Source organism: Bufo bufo, chromosome 3 (genome assembly GCF_905171765.1).
Source record: "Bufo bufo chromosome 3, aBufBuf1.1, whole genome shotgun sequence".
Taxonomy (NCBI): domain Eukaryota; kingdom Metazoa; phylum Chordata; class Amphibia; order Anura; family Bufonidae; genus Bufo; species Bufo bufo.
The window spans coordinates 148,099,425-148,122,416 of NC_053391.1; the positions used below are offsets into that span (position 1 = coordinate 148,099,425).

General features: G+C 40.9%; 1 protein-coding gene across 3 annotated transcripts in view; it reads left to right on the plus strand.

Moving 5' to 3' along the window:
- Positions 1-22,992, plus strand: part of POLA1 (DNA polymerase alpha 1, catalytic subunit) — a 450,237-nt gene that overhangs the window by 396,407 nt on the left and 30,838 nt on the right. The window lies entirely within an intron of this gene.

The window sequence follows — 22,992 nt, forward strand, 5'->3', positions numbered from 1 at the left end:
ACATGCTCTATCTTTTTGCGGAGCTGCGGACCCAAAATCGGGGCCGCGCTCCGCAATTGCGGCTGCAGACAGCACACTGTGTGCTGTCCGCAACCATTCCGTCCCCATAGAGAATGAATGGGTCCGCACCCTTTCCTCAAAATTGCGGAAAGGATGCGGACCCATTTTGCGGACGTGTGAATGGAGCCTTAAGTTCTTTTGATTTTCACATTTCAGAATGAACTCGAAACCAAGGTGGGATATGCCTCAATGGTGTATAGGTTTACATGCTAGAGTAAAAAACCACATGTGCTTTTAAGATCGATGCAGTAATTACTCATGTAGTTTTTACAGATAAATCATGATGTGTTTCACTGTAAAAACCATGTGAGCAATTCCCGCATTGCAAAACCGCAGAAATCATGTTTTTTACTCGCCTTCAATCTGTCATTTAGAACATGTAAATGATGGTGGATACAACTTCTCTGCCATTTGTCAGCAGCCGTTTTTATTAAAATGTTCCTTGTTACTAGTTAAAAAGATTCCTCTCACCATTCCCTAAAAGAAAAAGGAGTAACAGAAAGTGGCGAGTACTTTTCCATGATGCTTTCATTTATCTCAGTACAGGGCCTGCTTGTTCATCTGTGGCAGGTCCTAAATGCTATGTACACCTTTGGAGGCAATTTTTGTTTGATTGCATTTTACTCCTTTTTGGCTAAAAATTATATTTTCAATTGGCCTTTATTAAAAATCTTGAGCCGTTTTGTCACAAAGTGTTAACTGTTTTACTAACTGTGTGACTGGTACTTTCACTTTGTGCCGGTCATCTAATAGCCATTATCTCTAAACACTTATTTAAGCCAATTTCTTATCCGTAATTAAAGGATTGAGCTTTAATGAGTGTTTATAATGTGAGAAAGCGGAGATGAGGAGTCTGTCTACTCCCCAGATGGCGGAAAAGACAAAGGTCCACAGGCTGCTACTAGACCAGGGATGCTCAACCTGCGGCCCTCCAGCTGTTACAAAACTGCAACTCCCAGCATGCCCGGACAGTCTACAGCTATCAGCCTACAGCAGGGCATGGCGGGAGTTGTAGTTTTACAACAGCTGGAGGGCCGCAGGTTGAGCATACCTGTTCTAGAGCATCTCAGCTATGTACACACAAAAAAGGATTTCATATTTTTAATAAAGAACAATTGAAAAAAAAGATTTTCAGCTCAAAGTACGTACAATGCAAAGGTGTACATAGTCTTTAAAACTCTTTTCTGGATCTGTGGGGGCTACTGAGTGGACCTCCACCATTGCTTTATGGCCTTTTGTGGTAAACTTCATGAAATACTCTTATTTGCTCTTTTTAAACTTGAGATAGAAACTCAAATAGTTTCCCCTGTATTAAATCCTCATGTCTGTAATATGCCTAATCATATACTTTTTAAGCTTTAAGAAAATCTGGTTTACATTTTGTGCCATAGTTTTCTTAGTCTCTTATGTAACACCTGAATGAGTTAATCGCATAGTCCCCCAGCAATACCTCACATAGGCATCCTTTTATTTATACTGTTATTTTAGGTTTTAAAGGGATTTAATTGCATAGTGCAGAATCTCCAGCCTTTCTCACCTGCGTACAAACTTTTTAGCACTGCATATGTAGACTAAATAGTAAGTAAAGAATTCTAGGTAATGTCACGCAGGCTCTGGCTGGTAAGGCAGTGGGTATACCCAGAGGAGTGATATAAATACATGGCAACCTCATAGCTACATGTTTCATGTAACAAATGACCACCTTTTAACAAACATAAAATTATACCTGTGTAGATACATATACGTGTATGGTTCTTAAATGAAGTAAATACACATGTTAATGGCAGTTCATTGTTAAGATGATTTGTGCCTGCCAAGAATACGACTGTCAAATGCGTATCAGAATGTTTTCCGATCTTAAATAATTTAGCTCTGAATATAATTATGTAATTATTTTGACATAAAACATAACATAGTATCTCCACTTATCTTGAATCAGACTTTTAATCTGAACACTAAAGACATACAAATATGACTGATTGAATGACAGCACAATTTCTATTTACACAATAGAAATAAGTCTTCTCAGTTTGAGAAATGGTTCTTAACCCATTTGCTGCTGACGTAAGTGGAAAATGTTGCTTTTTGACCCTGTTGGCATATTATGAGTGTCACGGGTCTTCTGTTTCTTCTTAAAGTGATGATGTAAAGTTTGGCGACCACTTAATGTTTTTTGGAGCGTATGCTGTACCGGGCCTTTGTGTATCCATGGTTACAGACTACAAACAAACCCTGTATTTAGTCTGAGCCGACAGTGATTTGTAAAGGCCCTTTTATATGGCCCAATGGACAGGCAAATATCCAGAGCGACCCCCAACGTTCCCAATAATTGCCTGATTGGGAGCATTTATGTGCAGAAATCTTCTGCTCTGTTTGGGGAAGAATGATCACCAATGCAGCCGTTCATCCCCATACAGATGCATTGTTGCTGGACAGAAGACCACAGTTTACACAGGATGATATGCTGCCAGGAGGTGGTGATTTTATGTGCCACATAAAACATGCAGTCTCCCAATGAATGAGCATTTGCTCCTTCATCCGGTGACTGGTGGATAGCACATTTGCATGGGGCGATTGTTTTCGCTTATCCTCAGTAATTGCCAGCTGAAGGCATCTGTGTTGGTCCCATGCTCATCCACATTGCTGAGAAACATGTTGTAATATATGGTAATGAGCCTCTAGATCTAACAGAAGTGTTGCTGTTACACCCTAATTGACAGGACGTTATGATGTTTACACTGCCTGGAGGTTGCTGCAGTTGCAGAAAGAGCAGAGCCCCTAGGTGTACTGGCAATGCCCCCGTTGCTCCTAGAGGCTCATTGGCATATATTAAAACATTATTTTTCTCAGCGATGTGGGCAAATGAAAACTCAGGGGATTAACCTCTAATAAGGAATCAATTATTACTATCCTGACAGGTCCTGGTTGCAGCGGTGACGTTTACAATACATGACCACTGCAGCCAATCACTGGCCACTTCAGTGCACCACTGAGTCTAGTGGCTGGCTGTAGTGGTCATGTGTTGTCCATTTAACATCACCGCTACAGCTGGAGAACCAGAGTGGTGGTTCTTGAAACAGGACATGGGAACAGGGATGATAGGAGCCTCTCAAAAAGGGACAACTATACGAAGATTGGCATTACATACATTAGTCTTAGTATAGCGTACATTGGTGGAAAAAGGTGCAAATTAGACACATCTGACAGTAGTCAGTGCCCCAGATTTTCAAATCTTCAAAGATGTGACATGTATTTGAACAATAATTTGCCAATATTTCTGAATTAAATTATAGTAAATGTGACAGACCATGGGAGGCTGTGCCCCCGAATGCTATGCTCCTTACAACTTTTCTCGTGACTTTTAAAACGTGGCTAGAACAGTGAAAGCCTCGAATTGTGCTGCAAGTATGGCATGCTCATTAAGCTGCAATCTTTTATGCCACTTTGGTGTAAATCTTTTAATAAACATTTTAAATGTTGAACTAAAGCATCAATGATATGTTTAGAGCCTTTAAAGATCTACTATTACATCACAGACTAGTGGCTGCCTTGAGAGTTACACAGTTTGTGTCCTTTCTACTAAAAGTATATATACAGTAAAAGTGTAACGTTTAGACAAACCTTTTCATTCCATGGCTTTTTTTTTGTTTTTGTATTTTTATTCCCTACTTGCAGGTTCATTTTGAAGACATAAAATGATGAAGGAACACATATGGAATTAAATGAGTTTTTTTTAATGATGACCTATCCTCTGGATAGGTCATCAGTATCTGATTGGTGGGGATCCGTCACCCAGGGCCTCTGCTAATCAGCTAGGTAAGGCTACTTTCACACTAGCGTTTTAGTTTTCCGGTATTGAGTTCCGTCATAGGGGCTCAATACCGGAAAAAAACGCTTTCGTTTTGTCCCCATTCATTATCAATGGGGACAAAACTGAACGGAACGGAATGCATTTTGGAGCATTCCGTTCTGTTCAGTTTTGTCCCCATTGATAATGAATGGGGACAAAACGAAAGCGTTTTTTTCCGGTATTGAGCCCCTATTACGGAACTCAATACCGGAAAACTAAAACTCTTAGTTGCGTTCCCATACCGGAGAGCAAACCGCAACAGTTTGCTTTCCATCCTGGGATGCGGAGCAAGACGGATCCGGCATTACCCCCAATGCAAGTCAATGGGGACGGATCCATTTTCTCTGACACAATAGAAAATGGATCCGTCCACCATTGACTTTTAATGGAGTTCATGACGGATCCGTCTTAGCAATGTTAAAGATAATACAACCAGATCCGTTCATAACGGATGCAGATGGTTGTATTATCAGTAACGTAAGCGTTTTTGTTGAACCCTGCCGGATCCAAGAAAAAACGCTAGTGTGAAAGTAGCCTAAGTGAAGGCTGCAGCACTACTGTGAGCGTCACTGCCTTCTCAAACAACTGATCAGCGGGGGCCCCACTGATCAGATACTGATGACCTATGCAGAAGTAGAGAACTGCTAAAAAATAAATCAGTATACATATAACAGCCAGATATGGTGGTATTCCTCATGTACACACACAATGTATACATAATACACAGTATACATATAACAGCCATATATGGTGGTATTCCTCATGTACACACACAATGTATACACACAGTATACATATAACAGCCAGATATGGTGGTATTCCTCATGTACACACACAATGTATATACACAGTATACATATAACAGCCAGATATGGTGGTATTCCTCATGTACACACACAATATATACATAATACACACAGTATACATATAACAGCCACATATGGTGGTATTCCTCATGTACACTCACAATGTATACATAATACACACAGTATACATATAACAGCCACATATGGTGGTATTCCTCATGTACACTCACAATGTATACATAATACACACAGTATACATATAACAGCCAGATATGATGGTATTCCTCATGTACATACACTGGCTTATTCTGGAAAGACTTTTAAAGTGGGTTTTCAGTCCTTTATTGTTGATCAACAGGGAGTCCAATATCCTGCACAAGCTGATTGTCCGGTTGTTGAACCCCCACCGATCAGGTATTGATGGCTTGAGGATAGACCATCAATGTAAAGACTGTAAAACCCATTTAAGGGCTCTTTCACACCTGCGTTCTTGTCTTCCGGCATAGAGTTCCGTCGTCGGGGCTCTATGCCGGAAGAATCCTGATCAGGATTATCCTAATGCATTCTGAATGGAGAGAAATCCGTTCAGGATGCATCAGGATGTCTTCAGTAACGGAACGTTTTTTGGCCGGAGAAAATACCGCAGCATGCTGCGCTTTTTGCTCCGGCCAAAAATCCGGAACACTTGCCGCAAGGCCGGATCCGGAATTAATGCCCATTGAAAGGCATTGATCCGGATCCGGCCTTAAGCTAAACGTCGTTTCGGCGCATTGCCGGAGCCGACATTTAGCTTTTTCAGAGTGGTTACCATGGCTGCCGGGACGCTAAAGTCCTGGCAGCCATGGTAAAGTGTAGCGGGGGAGCAGCATACTTACCGTCCGTGCGGCTCCCGGGGCGCTCCAGAGTGACGTCAGGGCGCCCCAAGCGCATGGATCATGTGATCGCATGGATCACGTCATCCATGCGCATGGGGCGCTCTGACGTCATTCTGGTAGCGCCCCGGGAGCCGCACGGACTGTAAGTATACCGCTCCCCGCTCCTACTATGGCAACCAGGACTTTAATAGCGTCCTGGCTGCCATAGTAACACAGAACGCATTTGGAAGACAGATCCGTCTTCAAATGCTTTCAGTACACTTGCGTTTTTCCGGATCCGGAGTGTAATTCCGGCAAGTGGAGTACACCCCGGATCCGGACAACGCAAGTGTGAAAGAGGCCTAAAGGTCTAATTTCTAAACATGAACTTTGATTCTGTTTAACAGATTTATCCTCTAAATATTTATACATGGTAATAGGAATAAAAAAAATAATTAACAATTGACTTTAAAGACAAAGCAAATTACTAAGATTAAACAGATCTTTGTACAATTATGCCTTTATTTTATTTTAAAGAACCATTCGGATTGTGTCTGGTATTCTTAGTATCCAGTCAGGCTGATTACATTTTATGCCTTGTATAAATGCCATATACTTACACATCAGTGAAATTTTTGTGTGATTGTAACAGAACCTTGATCGGTTCCAAAGGTCACCTGTAATTCATGTGTAATAGGTTCCTATTCACTTCTTCATGATATGTGGAAGAATATGGTTAAGTCTACATTTAGTCTGTACTTTTTGTTGGCCATTGTTTGGATCAGCCACTCATTTAATCTGTTTGGGCTGCAAGATTTAATCATCTGTTGACTTCATCTAAACAATTCACTCTTATCTATACAGTGAATCTTATCATTAATACCACTCCAACAACCATTGACATACCATATTTTTTTGTTTTATATTCTACCTCAGGTTATGGTATAAGCTATCGAATTTCCTTTTAATTTCTGTATTCATTACAGGGATCCTTGAAACAAATCACTTTTTATCACTTGAGTTTTATAGAACTTCTTTACAGAATGAACACTTAAGGGAAGCAGAGGATCATTGTAGATATTAAGGAACTGTTAAGGCCCGTTTATACTGCCCGATCTTCTGGCAGATTATCACTAACATTGTAAATATGCATCGATATGCAGTTGGTCTCCCTTTGCTCCTCTTGGAAGGCTTTCTACAAGATTTTGGAGTGTCTGTGGAAACTTTTGCCCATTTACCCAGAAGAGCATTTGTGAAGACAGACACTGATGTTGAACAAAAGGTCCTAGTTCAGTCTTCGTTTAAGTTCATCCTACATACCGTTATGGACCTTGCTTTGTGCACTGCGGTACAATCATGCTGAAACAGAAAAGGACCTTCCCAAACTGTTCCCACAAAGTTGAATGCATACATTTGTCTGAAATGTCTTAGTATGCTGAAACTTTGATTACCATTCACAGGAACTAAGGGGCCTAGTCCAACCCCTGGAGAACCGCCCAATAGCATTATCCCTCCTCCACTAAACTTTACAGTTGACACTCAGGCAGGTAACGTTCCCCTGTCATTTGCCAAACCCTAACTCATCAACAGACTGCCAGATTGAGAAGAATGATTCATTCTCCACAGAACATGTCGCCACAGCTCCAGAGTCCATTGAGGGGGGGGGGGGGTGCTTTACACCACTTCATCCTATATTGGCACTCGGCAGCCTCAATCTATAACTCTACATGGTCTGTCACTTCATGGCTAAGTTGCTGTGGTTCCTAAATACTTCCACTTTACAATAAGGCTAGTTTCACAATGCTGGCATAGTTCCGGCAGGCTTTTCTGGCAGAGAACAGCCTGTCAAGGTATGTTGGTCCAGCATTGGCGAGCGTTAGAGGAATTCCCGCCGACCACATTGACGATAATAGCAGATATCCGGTCGCTACTCGGCAAATATGCCAGAATTCAGCCGGACAAATATCACTGTGCGCAGACAGACAGATACTGTAGCACACAAGGTATTTGTCCGGCTGAATCCTGTCTCATTTGCTGGGTAGTGGCAGAATATCCACCGGACTGCATTATAGTCAGTGGGGCTGGCGGGCTTTCCAGTAACATCCAGCAGTGCCGAATCAAGATGGCTCTGGGAGGCTATTCTCTGCCGGAACTATGTCTGCAGTGTGAAACTAGCCTTATACTACTAAGTGTTAATCGTTGAGTATCTCGGAGGGAAGAACTGACTTAGTGCAATGTTGTTATTAGGGATGAGCGAACTTCATGCTATGAAATTAGGACTCCCCTGCATAACGGAAACGGGACAGATCCGTTATGCAGCCCATAGTCTTCTATTATGACTAAATGAATAACTGAATGCCTCTAAAGGCATTCCGTTATGCATTCCATCATCGAATTGCGTAATGGTCTGTGGTAACAGAATCCATAATGCAATTCTCCTTTCAAATATGAAATTCACTCATCTCTAGTTATCTTATTACAGTATCGCACTCAAATTCGCTGACCTGTTTAGAATGAGCCATTGTTTCACAAATGTTTGTAAAGGCTGGCTACATGTCTAGGGGCTTGATTTTATACACCTCTGTGGCAATAAGACTGGTGGACACACCTGAAGGTGGGTCCCAATACTTTTGGTATTGTATATAATGGATGCCTCAGACTAAACAAAAAAAAAAAATCAGACCCCAGATCAGATAGAAGAAGATATACTTCTGTGGTATCTTCTTCCCGCCTCTTGTCTTTTCCTCTGCTACACTCCTTGCCTGCCCCATGTCACCCTGCAGACAAACGTCCTGATGCCTGTCGATGTCAGGAGTGTTATATGCATAGCTCCACATACAGTGTCCCAACTCCGTCAATGTCAGGACATTTCGTAGGCCCAGGTCAGGGTATCAATTTTAGTTTCCTAACTGGAATGTCGTAGCGGCCCTGGCGTATTCTGACTGCAGCCCAGTGTGCACCCTTGTTGGGAGTCTGTGATGTATAGTAATACTAACCTGATGGAATGAATGACACAATAATAATAATAAACTATTCTTTTACCTAAATGTGTAAATGTCTTTACAGACCATATGGCTACATGAAAACGGTGAAGGCTTTGTCAGGTTCAAACCGTGTAATGGAAATAGTTTAGTATTAATAATGTATGTCATCAGTGCTGTGTTTCCACATTTATTATTTTAGTTATTAGGTTGATTTGCTGGGTCCTAGTTATTTCTCTGTTCACATGCTTAATTTATCTGTAGTGATTGTAGCCATAGGTTCTCCTACGGAGTAGTTGAAAAGTCATCAAAATGCAATAAGTGAGAGTTTCTGTGTCTACATTTCAACCCCTTTCATTTGCCCCTAAGCAAATGCACTCAGGTTGCTCTTGAGCCATACTACAGAAAAAGGAGATGCTCCAAGGGAAGATTGGCAGCCTTAATTTCTTTGATCTGTGCAATCACAGGCCATGTTAAATTCAGAGCTGCTTGTCCAATCAAGGATTCAACATAGGAGAGAGGGAGTAACAAGCCGGCTGCACACTATAATAAAGAAATCTGTTGATTGAAAACAGTTTGTAGATTTTGGAAATGATAGGGGATGTAATTGGTAAGAAAGAAATGGATTGGGCTTGATAAATAATGGGAAATAGAGCATATATTGTTCCAACGATAATGCTAACTCAATTTAGTAATGCTTTGGGCCCAAATTTTATATACCTTTGTTTCAGCTTTGCAGACTGGTTGTTATATCTAGGGCGTCATTACTAAATTGTAATTGCCAGTCAGTGGCCTTCAGAGGTTCAGAATGTCTCCATGACTTAATATGGAGAATACAGCAATGAAAATTGCAGGCTTGGCGTCTCTAATCCAGTGCACTTTAATTTCATTTTACATCTTGTTTAGTGATGTTAAAGGTATAGAGCATACTATAGGCTTGGAAATCCTTAAAGCAGTGTTGTGATAGATCTGCTGTAGTCAAAATCTTGTTAGGAACATAAAAGTAGGAGCACTGATCTTAAAGAGACACTATGATAAAAAAATATATATATCGCTCTAACAGCCTATATGTGAATATTCTACATTAAAGTGGTAATATACCTATTATAAATGGAAAAATAGAAGCTCTTTGCGTACATTTTTGATCAAACGTGTGTCGGGCCCATCTGCATCAAGGTGGCTTCCGCAGATGGGTACCTAACACTAACAAACTGCCTCTCTTGGACTTGCCTAAGCCTACAATTTTCAGGGTAGTGTACCAGCTACATTTATACTCTGCTCAGAAGCCCCAGGCAGATGGGCGTTGCTCAGTCTAAAAGAGGCGCTATCCCCAATATATACTACAAGAAAATTTAGACTAGCACATTCATGCTTACAGGTGAATATCCGACAAGCAAACATGGTTGATAATAAAATGGCTGCACAACATTTCACATACAAACAATAGAGCTGAGAAATAGGGATCATTCTAAATTAAAGTGGTGGTATACCTACTATAAATGGAAAAATAGAAGCTCTTTGCACACATTTTTGATCAAACATGTGTCGGGCCCATCTACCAGGCGTTAAAGTGGCTTCTGCAGATGGGACCCTAACACTAACAATCCGCCTCTCTTGGACTTACCTAAGCCTACAATGCACCTGTGATTATGTACCGTATTTTTCGTTTTATAAGACACACTTTTTTTCCTTCCAAATTGGAGGGAAAAAGTCACTGCGTCTTATAAAACGAATGCGATGCAAATTAGGTGGCCATTAAACTGTTGGGTGGGCTGGCGGCTTCACTGAAGTCTTCTGCTGCCAGCCCGCGCTTCCTTAACAAGACCGCAGGCTGGCGGCTTCACTTATGCTGCCAGCCCGCGCTTCCTTAACAAGACCGCAGGCTGGCGGCTTCACTTATGCTCCACTGCCGCCAGCGCCCGGGACGGGAGCCCACAGCTCCAGTAAGTAAAAGTGTTTTCCCCCTGTCCCCTCCTCCAGCCGCCAGCCCGCACGTCCGGTGCGCAGCCGGCACAGGAGTCCTCTGTTCCCGTAAGTGAAAATTTTTCCCCCTGTCCCCTCCTCCAGCCGCCAGCCCGCACATCCGGTACGCAGCCGGCACAGGAGTCCTCTGTTCCTGTAAGTGAAAATTTTTCCCCTTGTCCCCTCCTTCGGCTGCCAGCCCGCGCGCGCACCCGGGACCGGAGCCTGCAGCTCCAGTATGTATAATCTTCTCCTCCCTGTCCCCTCCAGCTGCTGCCGGGGGACCCCGGCACTGACCTGAGCTCCAGAGTCCCGGTCTTCTCGTCTATGAGCTGGATGCCTGTCACACTGTGTGCTCCAGCTCCTCTGTTATTGTGCCTGCCAGCCCTGCTGCTCTCTGCTCATACACCCCCCATGTACTGCAGTGTATGAGTGGATTCCTATGGATGAGGGGGGTTATAGTATTTAATATAAACACTGCCCAGGGACTGTTCTGTAATTGGCATGTGTTTATATTAAATATGACTATAATCCCCCTCATCCATAGGAATCCACCCATGTACTGCACTATATGAGTGGATTCCTATGGATGAGAGGGTTATAGTCATATTTAATATAAACACATGCCAATTACAGAACAGTCCCTGGATAGTGTTTATATTTAATCTGACTATAACTCCCCTCATGCTTGAGAATACACCAATGTACAGTACATCAGTGTATTCTTTAGGATGATGGGTGTTATAATCACATAAGTGTCATCCACAGATCCATCATAACAGTGTGTCATCCACAGATCCCCTATAACAGTGTCATCCACAGATCCCCCATAAGTGTGTCATCCACAGATCCCCCCCATAAGTGTGTCATCCACAGATCCCCCATAACAGTGTCATCCACAGATCCCCCATAACAGTGTCATCCACAGATCCCCCATAACAGTGTCATCCACAGATCCCCCATAACAGTGTCATCCACAGATCCCCCATAACAGTGTCATCCACAGATCCCCCATAAGTGTGTCATATACAGATCCCCCTCCATAACAGTGTCACCCACAGATCCCCCATAAGTGTGTCATATACAGATCCCCTCCATAACAGTGTCACCCACAGATCCCCTATAATAGTGTCATCCACAGACCACCAATAGTTCAAAACCCACCAAAAGCACACCTTTTGGTTAACAATTTTTTTTTTCTTATTTTCCTCCTCAAAAACCTAGGTGCGTCTTATCATCAGGTGCGTCTTATAAAGCGAAAAATACGGTATATGAATGCGCCTCTTTTAGACTGAGCAACAAATCTGCCTGGGGCTTCTGAGCAGAGTATAAATGTAGCTGGTTCCTACACTGCCCTGAAAATTTGTAGGAACCAGCTCGGCATACAGCCACTCTTTACTTTTTCTCACTCACCTTTACTGCGGTCAGTGAGGAAAGGGGGATGAGTGACTCAGAATGTTACACCGATAAAGATGCCCACAGAAGACTATTCCAACTTATCTATGCTGGCTCTCAGAATATGGAGACACTAAAACATGATTATTTTTTTTGGTTTCAAAAATATTATTCTGTAAAATTTACATAAATAAAAAAAAGTATACATATTAGGTATCGCTGCGTCCGTATCGACCGGCTCTATAAAAATATCACATGACCTAACCCCTCAGATGAACACCGTAAAAAAAAAAAAAAAAAAACTGTGCTAAATAAAAAAATTTGGTCACCTTACATCACAAAAAAGTGTAATAGCAAGCGATCAAAAAGCCATATGCACCCCAAAATAGTGCCAATAAAACAGTTCTCCTCCCGCAAAAATTATACCCTACCCAAGGTAATAGCCCAAAAACTGAAAAAATTGTGGCTCTCAGACTATGGAAACACTAAAACCATGATTTATTTTTTTTGTTTAAAAAAAGAAATCATTGTGTAGAACTTGCATAAATAAAAAAAGTATACATATTAGGTATCGCAGCATCCGTAATAACTTGCACTATAAAAATATCACATGATCTAACCCCTCAGGTGAATACCGTAAAAAAATAAAAACTGTGTAAAACCATTTTTTGTCACCTTACATCACAAAAAGTGTAATAGCAAGCGATCAAAAGGTCACACGCACCCCAAAATAGTGCCAATAAAACCGTCATCTCATCCCGCAAAAATCATACCCTACCCAAGGTAATCGCCCAAAAACTGAAAAAATTATGGCTCTCAGACTATGGAAACACTAAAACATGATTTATTTATTTTTTGTTTAAATAAATAAAAAGTATACATATTCGGTATTGCCGCATCCGTGACAACCTGGTCTATAAAAATATCACATGATCTAACCTGTCAGATGAATGTTGTAAATAAAAACTGTGCCAAAACAGCTATTTCTTGTTACCTTGCCTCACAAAAAGTGTAATATAGAGCAAACAAAAATCATATGTACCCTAAACTAGTGCCAACAATACTGCCACCCTATCCCGTAGTTTCTAAAATGGGGTCACTTTTTTGGAGTTTCTACTCTAGGGGGGGGGGCTTCAAATGGGACATAGTGTCAAAAAAAAACAGTCCAGCAAAATCTGCCTTCCAAAAACAGTATGGCATTCCTTTCCTTCTGCGCCCTGCCGTGTCCGCGTACAGCAGTTTACGACCACATATGGGGTGTTTCTGTAAACTACAGAATCAGGGCCATAAATATTGAGTTTTCTTTGGCTGTTAACCCTTGCTTTGTAACTGGAAAAAAATTATTAAAATGGAAAATCTGCCAAAAAAGTGAAATTTTGAAAATTGTATCTTTATTTTCCATTAATTCTTGTGGAACACCTAAAGGGTTAACAAAGTTTGTAAAATCAGTTTTGAATACCTTGAGGGGTGTAGTTTATAGAATGGGGTCATTTTTGGGTGGTTTCTATTATGTAAGCCTCGCAAAGTGACTTGAGACCTGAACTGGTCCCTAAAAATTGGGTTTTTGAAAATTTCTGAAAAATTTAAAGATTTGCTTCTAAACTTCTAAGCCTTGTAACATCCCCAAAAATGTAAATATCATTCCCAAAATGATCCAAACATGAAGTAGACATATGGGGAATGTAAAGTAATAACTATTTTTGGAGGTATTACTATGTATTATAGAAGTAGAGAAATTGAAACTTGGAAATTTGCAATTTTTTTTCAAATTTTTGGTAAATTTGGTATTTAAAAAAAAAAAAATTCTTTTTTTTACTTCATTTTACCAGTGTCATGAAGTACAATATGTGACAAAAAAAACTATCTCAGAATGGCCTGGATAAGTCAAAGCGTTTTAAAGTTATCAGCACTTAAAGTGACACTGGTCAGATTTGCAAAAAATGGCCAAGTCCTTAAGGTGAAATAGGGCTGAGTTCTTAAGGGGTTAAAGGGGAGTGGCCAGCCACACTGACAAATTTATCGTCATTTACACCAGTTTTCTGGTTCAAATGATGCAAGAAATCTATGGGAGCTCTGAGCTGTCGTAGATTTCTGTTTAGGCATACGGACTGCTAGAGAGTGCGCATAATTTATGATGAGGCTTGTGCAGAGGATATCAAGATCGGTGCAGAAAGCACCAGTGATAAATTTCCCCCCTAATATCTTTTGAAACCACTGGTACTGGCTATCCATCTAAGGCTCGTTTGACATATGCGTGAGACAGGTGCGGTAGCGCACAGTTGCGCCCAGCAGGGACTGTATCTTCTTCACCCCAAGTTGAGAGTAAAGCCTCATGCACACAACCATAGTTTCTGGCCTAATCCGATCCAAATTTTGCAGATCAGATGCGGATCCGTTCATTTCAGTTGGGTGCTGTTTGCATCCACAAAAAAATTGAACATGCCATATACTTGTCAGTTTTTAAAAACAGTAAATAAACGGTGCCAGGGAATCATGTTTTGCAGATCCGCAAATACACTTAGTCATGTGCATGAACCCCAACAAGGATCTGACTATTTCATGACACCAGATCCTTTAGTTGTCAGAAGAGAAAATCCTCTGGCAGATGCTTACCCTCTCTCCACATTTGAACACATTCACACTCTGCCAGGAAGGGGTTGGGGGACTGTTCACCGATCAGTGTTTTTGAAAAGGTTGTATACATCCAAAAAAATCACATTGTGAAACCAGACCAGTCAGATTATGCCAGTATTAGACAGTAGGAAAGTGTCAACCTACCACTCGTGGTCAGATGAGTTGACTGATAGATCAGTGTAATTCTTTCTATAGATGAGACTTGCTGTAACAAAGAATATTAAGTGGTTATTACAACCTAAAAGTACATGTAAAAGACTAAACAAACAAGATGTGATTACAAAGTAGATTGGTCTAAAGTTAAGTAATTGGTAACCCACAGAGGAAAACAGGGTCAACTCATTTCTTCTCGTGGATACAAATATTGATTCATGCTCTAGGCACTTGTCTGGAGGTGTTCGTCCAGTTAAAAATATCTATCCGCTCGAGAAAACAACCAGTTCTCTTACAATAGGACCTGTTAAATGAGAAAAACTGCCAACTGTTGTCAAATGCTAAAACAGTGAAATATATCACACTAAATATATACAGGGAGGAGGGAGAAAAATTTCTCTATATTGCTATAGTCAGGTTAATAGGAAAAGAGAGAGATTGATGAATGGATTGATACATACTGTAGATGGTCACAACTTTTGCCTACTGTCTGTGCCACCATGGACCAAATCTTACCTACTGCTTATTTTTGTATGACATTTTTTTAGGTTATGTTCAGATCTGTGCTGTATGGGATCCATTGTGGTTTCACTGAGGTTTCCACTGTTTTGAAGAATAGCCTTGCATCATGCACTATTCATGGAATTGTATAAAATTCCTATCTAGCTGTAAATACCATTTCATCATTGATGGATAATAAGTTGGCTTCTGTTTGCAGTTAAATGCATTCCTATGGATCATTAGGGTACGATCAAACGGCCCGGTTTCTGCATGCAGTTTTCGAAGGCAAAACCAGGAATGAATTCAAAATAGGGCATATCCCCTCTTTATACTTTCTCTCCTTTTATGATACACTTCTGAATTTGGCTTCCAAAACTGCATGAAGAAACCTGACCATGTGGTCGTACCCTTAGGGCTGTTTTACACGAGCGGATGCCGTGCATGTCATCCGCAGCGTAAATGACAGCCAAGCCCCACTCCGGACAGCAGAGACACGGAGCATTAACATGATTGATAATCCTCTGTTCCTCTCTGAGACCTTTTTACTACAAAATCACAGTGAGATAAAGTTGTCACTGTGGTTTTGCAGTAAAAAGGTCACAGAAAGGCACAGAGCATTATCAATCATGTTACTGCTCCGTGTCTCTGCTGTCCAATGCGGGGCTTGGCTGTCATTCACGCTGCGGATGACATGCACGGCATCCGCTTGTGTGAAACAGCCCTTAGACTACATTCACATGACAGTGAAAAACAGCACTCACACCGCCATTTTTAAATCAAGTTAAAGTCAATGGGGCTATTCACATGGCCACTTTTTTAATGGTCGGTGAATAGAACACGTTCTATTATTGGCCATTTTCACAGTTTAGACGGACCCCATTGAAATCAATAGGCCTGTTTTTAACCTGCTTTAGGCAGGAGTGCACCCGTCTGACAGCCATTACAATATGGCCTTTTAGGGAGTTAAAAAATAATAATTACTCTAAGCAAAACCAAACATTATTACGGCTAAGGACCCCATTATGGGGGGACATTATTACAGCTGGGGAGAATTATGGGGGACATTACTGCTGCAAGCCTCTATGGGGGACATTACTGCTGCAAGCCTCTATGGGGGACATTACTGCTGCAAGCCTCTATGGGGGACATTACTGCTGCAAGCCTCTATGGGGGACATTACTGCTGCAAGCCTCTATGGGGGACATTACTGCTGCAAGCCTCTATGGGGGACATTACTGCTGCAAGCCTCTATGGGGGACATTACTGCTGCAAGCCTCTATGGGGGATATTATTACAGCTGGAGGCTACTATGGGGGACATTATTACTGGGAGGGCCACTATGGTGGACATTATGTATACTGCAGGGGTTAGGATTTTATTTAAAAACAAAAAAAAATAATCAATTTTAAGAGCAATTTTTAACGGCTATGACGAACGGACAGAAAGCCAGAAAATGTATGCAAAAATGATAGAAACGTGGTCATGAAAATGTGAGTGTGTCCGTTTTTCAGGGCCATTTTCTTTTCACTGTCGTGTGAATTTAGCCTGTTATGCTTCAGCCCCTAAGCCAAAAATCTGTTATTTTGACATCGCAAGCTGGTCACTCATGCTTCCCAGAATTTCTTATTGGGGCTGAAGAGCAGGGGGACCCTCCTTCAGCAGCTAAATGTGCCCTAATAAGACAAATGAAAGAGTAAAGCAGAAGACACCTATAATATAAAGTTCTATTTTGTCCAAAAACATTACACGGATACACACACAAGGATTTACGCTTGTGTAATGTGTAGTGGTTACAGTAAACGCAAGCTTTCCAAATCTCGAAAGACTTCTCTTTTGACAGGTATGAAATGACATTTTTATCTTCAGTCTGTGCATGTGACAGTTCGTTCCCCAGTATAAACTTAAACATCCCTGTCATTTTGTTTCTTTTTGCCAGCAGTGGTTTTCCTCTCCACTTCTGCCATAATGAATAGATGGGCATGTGCACAACACAGTGTGGCGAGAGGGAAGATTGCTGTGTTCGAGATTAGCGTGTGTTTATAGGTTTGTTTGTTTTTTTTCTCAGTTTTTTTGTTTTTGTTTTTTTAGGGCGAAACTGCAGCTTGACAGCAGAAAACATCTCTTTAATGTTTCTGTTTTCTTGTTTTTTGTCAGTGGGCTGTTTAAGCTTTCACTTAACCTCTTGACACCTTATCAACGTATATGTGTGCATTTAAGTCTAATGGCACACTGTTGCTCGGAGTATTAATGCAGGTTGCATACAACGCTTCACGTGTTTTACACTGCAGAATGTTCCATGATATGGTAATACACTACAAGGTTAGACTGTAAAATATGGTTCTTTATGCTTCATTTTCAAATCCATTCTCCATTCCATTACCTTAGCCAAAATAATTAGGCACATATGTCAGAAGTATTTCCTTGCAGGAGTATGCTGGAATTCTTTCTTTCTTTCTTAATTTCTTTTAAAACATTTTTTTATTTTTTTATTGTAACTTCTATTTCTATCTATTTAATCAACCAGGGGTCAGTACAGAGATCTCTGCCATCATCTATTTATCCCCGTGACTGTGACAAGGGGACAGTCTCTGCGTTTGGAGGAAAAAAGTTTTGTACACAAACATAGAAGAGGATTCTTTACAGTAAGAGCAGTGAGACTATGGAACTCTCTGCCTGAGGAGGTGGTGATGGTGAGCTCACTAAAAGAGTTCAAGAGGGGCCTGGATGTATTTCTGGAGTGTAATAATATTACAGGCTATAGCTACTAGAGAGGGGTCGTTGATCCAGGGAGTTATTCTGATTGGAGTCGGGAAGGAATTTTTTCCCCTTAAGTGGGGAAAATTGGCTTCTACCTCACAGTTTTTTTTATTTTTTTTTGCCTTCCTCTGGATCAACTTGCAGGATAACAGGCTGAACTGGATGGACAAATGTTTTTTTTCGGCCTTATATACTATGTTACTATGTAATAGTGATTTTCCAAGACTTTAGCAATGCATTCTGAACTCCCTTCCCCAGTGTATGTATATTTTGACATGCCCTTGGTCCCAGAGCTCAGACTTTGCAGTAACACACATCATGGGTGTGCTGCCAGTGCGAGCTGCTTCCATGTAGTTTTATAGCTCAGAGATTTGATCATTGGTGGCTGGGATAGAACTCTGAGAGATGAGCTTCTTTTTCATTTTGTTCACAATTTTTTTAATTTTTTTTAATGAAATATCAGAATCCTAGTTTCCCTGATAAAATCTGTTGCTCTGGACACACTATCCATACAACATTGCTTAATTGGAAAATATAATTTTATCTAATGCAACAGTTTATATATTTCCTAGAGCTACAACTTCTAGTTGGTCTAATGCCCCTATAAGGGTAAATTCACACGCGGCAGAAAATTCCACGACTGAAAATCAGTTCCATTCATTTGAATAGGGCACCAAGCACATGGATTACTGCAAGCTACATTAAGGTGAATGGAACTGACTTTGTCGCAGAATTTTCTGCCACAAAATCAGCTGCATGTGAAAGCACCCTAAGGGTCCATTCACACGTTCGTAGAATGGGTCCGCATCCGTTCTGCAAATTGCGGAATGGGTGAGGACCCATTCATTCTTTATGGGGCAGGAATGGATACGCATTTCCGGAGCGCGCCCCCTATCTTCCGGTCCGCAGCAATTGCGGACAAGAATAGGCAGTTCTATGGGGGTGCCAGAAGGGTGTATTGCAGATCCGCAATACACTACGGACGTGTGAATGGACCCTAACCCATCCTTTTCTGGGACCTACAAACACATGTGGTACATCAAAGTTTTAATCGGTTGATTACTATATGGTGGCCACTCCAGCAGAAATAAAAGTACCAACTCTTATTAAAAAGGTTCTGTCACCAGGATCAGCCCTATTAAACCAGACATACTGGCTGGTAGGACTCATCATGCTGATTAAAACTATACCTTTCTTTTGTCTGTATGATAAACAGCTGCAGAGATATGTGTTTTTATTCATATATAAATGAGAATTTCGAGCACCAGGAAGCAGGGCTGAATCCTTTGAGCACTGCTCTGTAACACCCCTTCACTCTGCACACTCCCCCGTCCACTTGATTGACAGGGCTAGACATGCGGAGGGCAGAGCTTTGTCCAAGAGCTGCGTGCTAGCAAGTAAATATCATATATTCTGTATACTATAGCTTCACCACACTGAGATCTGCTCAGAAAGCTAATCTACATATTACTGCTTTATTCCCACACAATGTCTGATTATAAAGACACCAGTAATGTGTGTTCTCTTATAAGGATGGGCAAAACATACAGATTTATGTGGTATAGTTATAGCTTGTGATTGGTTTTGCATGTAGAGATCTCAGGTTTGATTCTTGGGAGAAATATCAAAATGTTTTTCTTCAGATATTTTGTTTTCACATTTATCCCATAAAAGAAGTCTATGTCCTCTTATCATATTGAGAATATTGCTCGGATGCGATGCAGGTGCATTTAGGGAAAATCGCGCGAGTAGGCATGCAATTTCCATCAGTTTTGACTGCAATTACGTTCTGTTTTTTTCCGCGTGAGTGCAATGCATTTTGCACGCGCGTGAGAAAAAACTGAATGTGGTACCCAGACCCGAACCCAGACTTCTTCACCTCACGCATTGCACCCGCGTGGAATTCTCGCCCGTGTGAAAGGGGCCTTAGGCCTTTTTATTATTATTAATATAAAGCAGTAAAATGTAGATTAGCTTTCTGAGCAGATCTGTGTGGTGAAGCTATAGTACATAGTGATATGATGTTGCTGGCACACTGCTCTTGTACAGGGCTGTGTCCTTGTCCTGATGTCTAGCCCTCTCAATCAAAGGAAGGGGGAGTGATCAGAGCACAGGGGGTGTTACATAGCAGTGCTCAAACTATTCAGCTCCGCCTTTTTATTTATCGCACAGACAAATCAAAGGTATAGTTTTAATCAGCATGATGAGCCCTACCAGGCAGTATGGTTTCTGCATTGTGGCTTCCATTCCAACTAGGGATGGCCAGGAGATCCTATTGACTGGGTCCACCGAGTTGTCTGTTTTCATGGGAGAACTAGCACTGCTTACAGCACAAATTTTTCATCTCAGATATGATTGGGTCTGCAACCTATGCCCCAAGTTTCTGCCCAGAGGTGAACCGAGCCAAAGACTAGCCATACACATGAAATACTGAATGACCATACGTGTTTTCTTAATAGGGAGAGGGGAGAAGGCTGCTGCTAGACCTCTCCAAGAACAGAGACCGGGCATGTTGAACTTCAACTGCCTGTTCCTTTTCTCTCCCTACATTTGCCATTCGGTTAGGAGATTTGGACGGGCTTCCCCCGTTGGACATTGGAAGCTCTGCCTGTCCCACTGAAATTTGCTGGTTTCACAGATAGCTGTTTTCTGGAAAGCAAAACCATGCACATTTTAATCATACATTTATGTAGTTTTTCTTTGTGTTTATTGTCTGTGCAGTTTCACCAAAAAAATAAAACTTGTGTGGCCTTTAACCACAGAACCGCAATAAAACATAATCTGTTTGGCTGTGCGGGATGCTTGATGTCCAAGAACATCTACAAAGATGCCTGTTTTATCCATTCTTATAACAATAAATAAAAAGTCCTCTTCTATTTAGCTATAGGATGCCATCATGCCTATGGTGCTGTTGCTAGGATCTGTCTTGTCCAAGGCAAGTCAGTGTGTATATGCAAGTCTTTTTTGTTTTATTCTTCTTTCTCAACATCTGCCATTTTTTACAGTTTTTGTCTTGAAAAGACAGCTTTGTGGGACATATCTCACACCCAATCCTGTCACTATGTGATGCTACACATAAGGGTTATTTTACCAACAAGACACATTTACTGTAAAACAGCAAAGTGTCCAGTGTCGTCATTCATCTGGCATGTTGCAGACAAATTCCAATTACTTCCCTCCTTCCCGCTTTTGTTAAGCACTACCAGCTAGCTGACAGTAAAATTATAAATACAGGTGTTGTCACCCTACACTATAATCAGGATTTTAATTTGAATTTTCATTTGTGAAGACCCTTTTCTCACCCTCATGTGGAAAGGGGAATAGAATTAGTTTTATTGACAGTCAAAAGACTTTTTTTGAAAGCTGTCTAAATCATTACCTGTATTTAGAATTGAGGTGGTGGGGGAGGGGGGGATCCGAAGCTGTCCATGCGAAAGAAGAGTTTTATGATCACATATTTACTGATTACATTGGCTGGTAAATAAAACGTAGCCTATGTGTTTGACAAGTGATTGGCGGAATAGAGTAGGTTTTTGCTGCAGCGGAACAATAGCGGGATGTAAATATATATTTGCTTTTGTTTAGTAGTTCTATACCTAATACAAGCCTGCTGGTAAATTCATCTTTTGAACATATTAGGCTTAGCCTTTTACTATTCTCTGTAAGGTGCTTAACTTTTCTTTTCTTTCCTCCCCCCCCCCCCCCCCCTTTACTTTTTTCTTTTATTTTCTGTTAAAGTATGTATTATATTAATTTTTGTAGCACTTTGCTTGATTTGCATTGTTTGTGTATGCATCCATGCTGTCTGTTTGGCGAAGGCTGGCCCCTCTTTATTCCCGTCTCACTCCCTCCTTTATTATTTATTATTATTATTTTTTTCCTGGTCTCTCAAAGCATTTAGTGTCGTGTCTGCCAGGTTTTAGTGATGAGCAGTGAATTGCTTTTAAAGTGGGCATTATGCCAGTTCAGCAGTACAATGGAAAACCAATCTTCCACCATTCTGCTTTTGATGCTGTTATTGTAGCATTTTAGATAACTGCTGCCACAAAAAAAATGTACTCAATTGCTACCAGTTAGTCAAGTTAAATCCAGAGTAGCATTAAAATTACTCTGAAAACTGTTTGTCAGAGGTCATGTGCTATCTCAAGCTGCCACACATAGGATAAATGTTTTTGTTCCAGAAACATTAATATATATCTTCCCCTAATCGTCTGCTGTATCTTCTGGGGTGTTACAGTATCCAGCTCTAATAATTACCACATGTCAAAAACTCTTGCGCCCATGTTTTTGCAAAATATATTTGTAACTCATTATCTCATGTCCTTTTAATGCTACGCAGCGCTGCAGCAATTACATTACTATAGAAGACTTTTATTATTACCCATTAATTACCAGGAAAGATAAGAGTACAAGCAGAGGTATTCCTACTATTCTGTACCTTTTATGATTTTGCTCAATGATGGAGTAATGATTTTCTCTCATTTTCTCTGACGGATTATCTTGTAGGTACCCCTCTACATTTGCCCAGTTGATATAGAAGTTCCCTCAATTGGCACTCACTTCTATGAGCCAGAGTGGCTGTGACGCTGGTAGACTTGAGCCATTCAGTAGATACAAATCCCCTGTGATCGCTGCGGAGAATCATACACATCAGTTGTTTGCAGGGAGGAAAGGGGGGTATAGTTTGAATTGCAGCAGTCACTGCTGCAGCATCAATCTCAAAAAGGGTTCATGAGAAGGTTGCATCATATTGATTTTCTTTTGTTTACTAGGGATGAGAGAATAGATTTCGAATAAAACATTGGTTGAATACTGTACAGAGCAAGCGCTCCGTACAGTATTAAAATGTATTGGCTCTTATGAGCCAAAGTTATTTTGCGAAGTCTCGCGAGACTTCGCATAATAACTTCAGAAATTAATTTCTACTGTAAAAAAAAAACATTTCCTGAACTCGGTACCTCTTGGAACTGAACCAGAGTTCGGGAAATGTTTTTTTACAGTAGAAATTGATTTATGAGGTTATTATGCGAAGTCTTGAA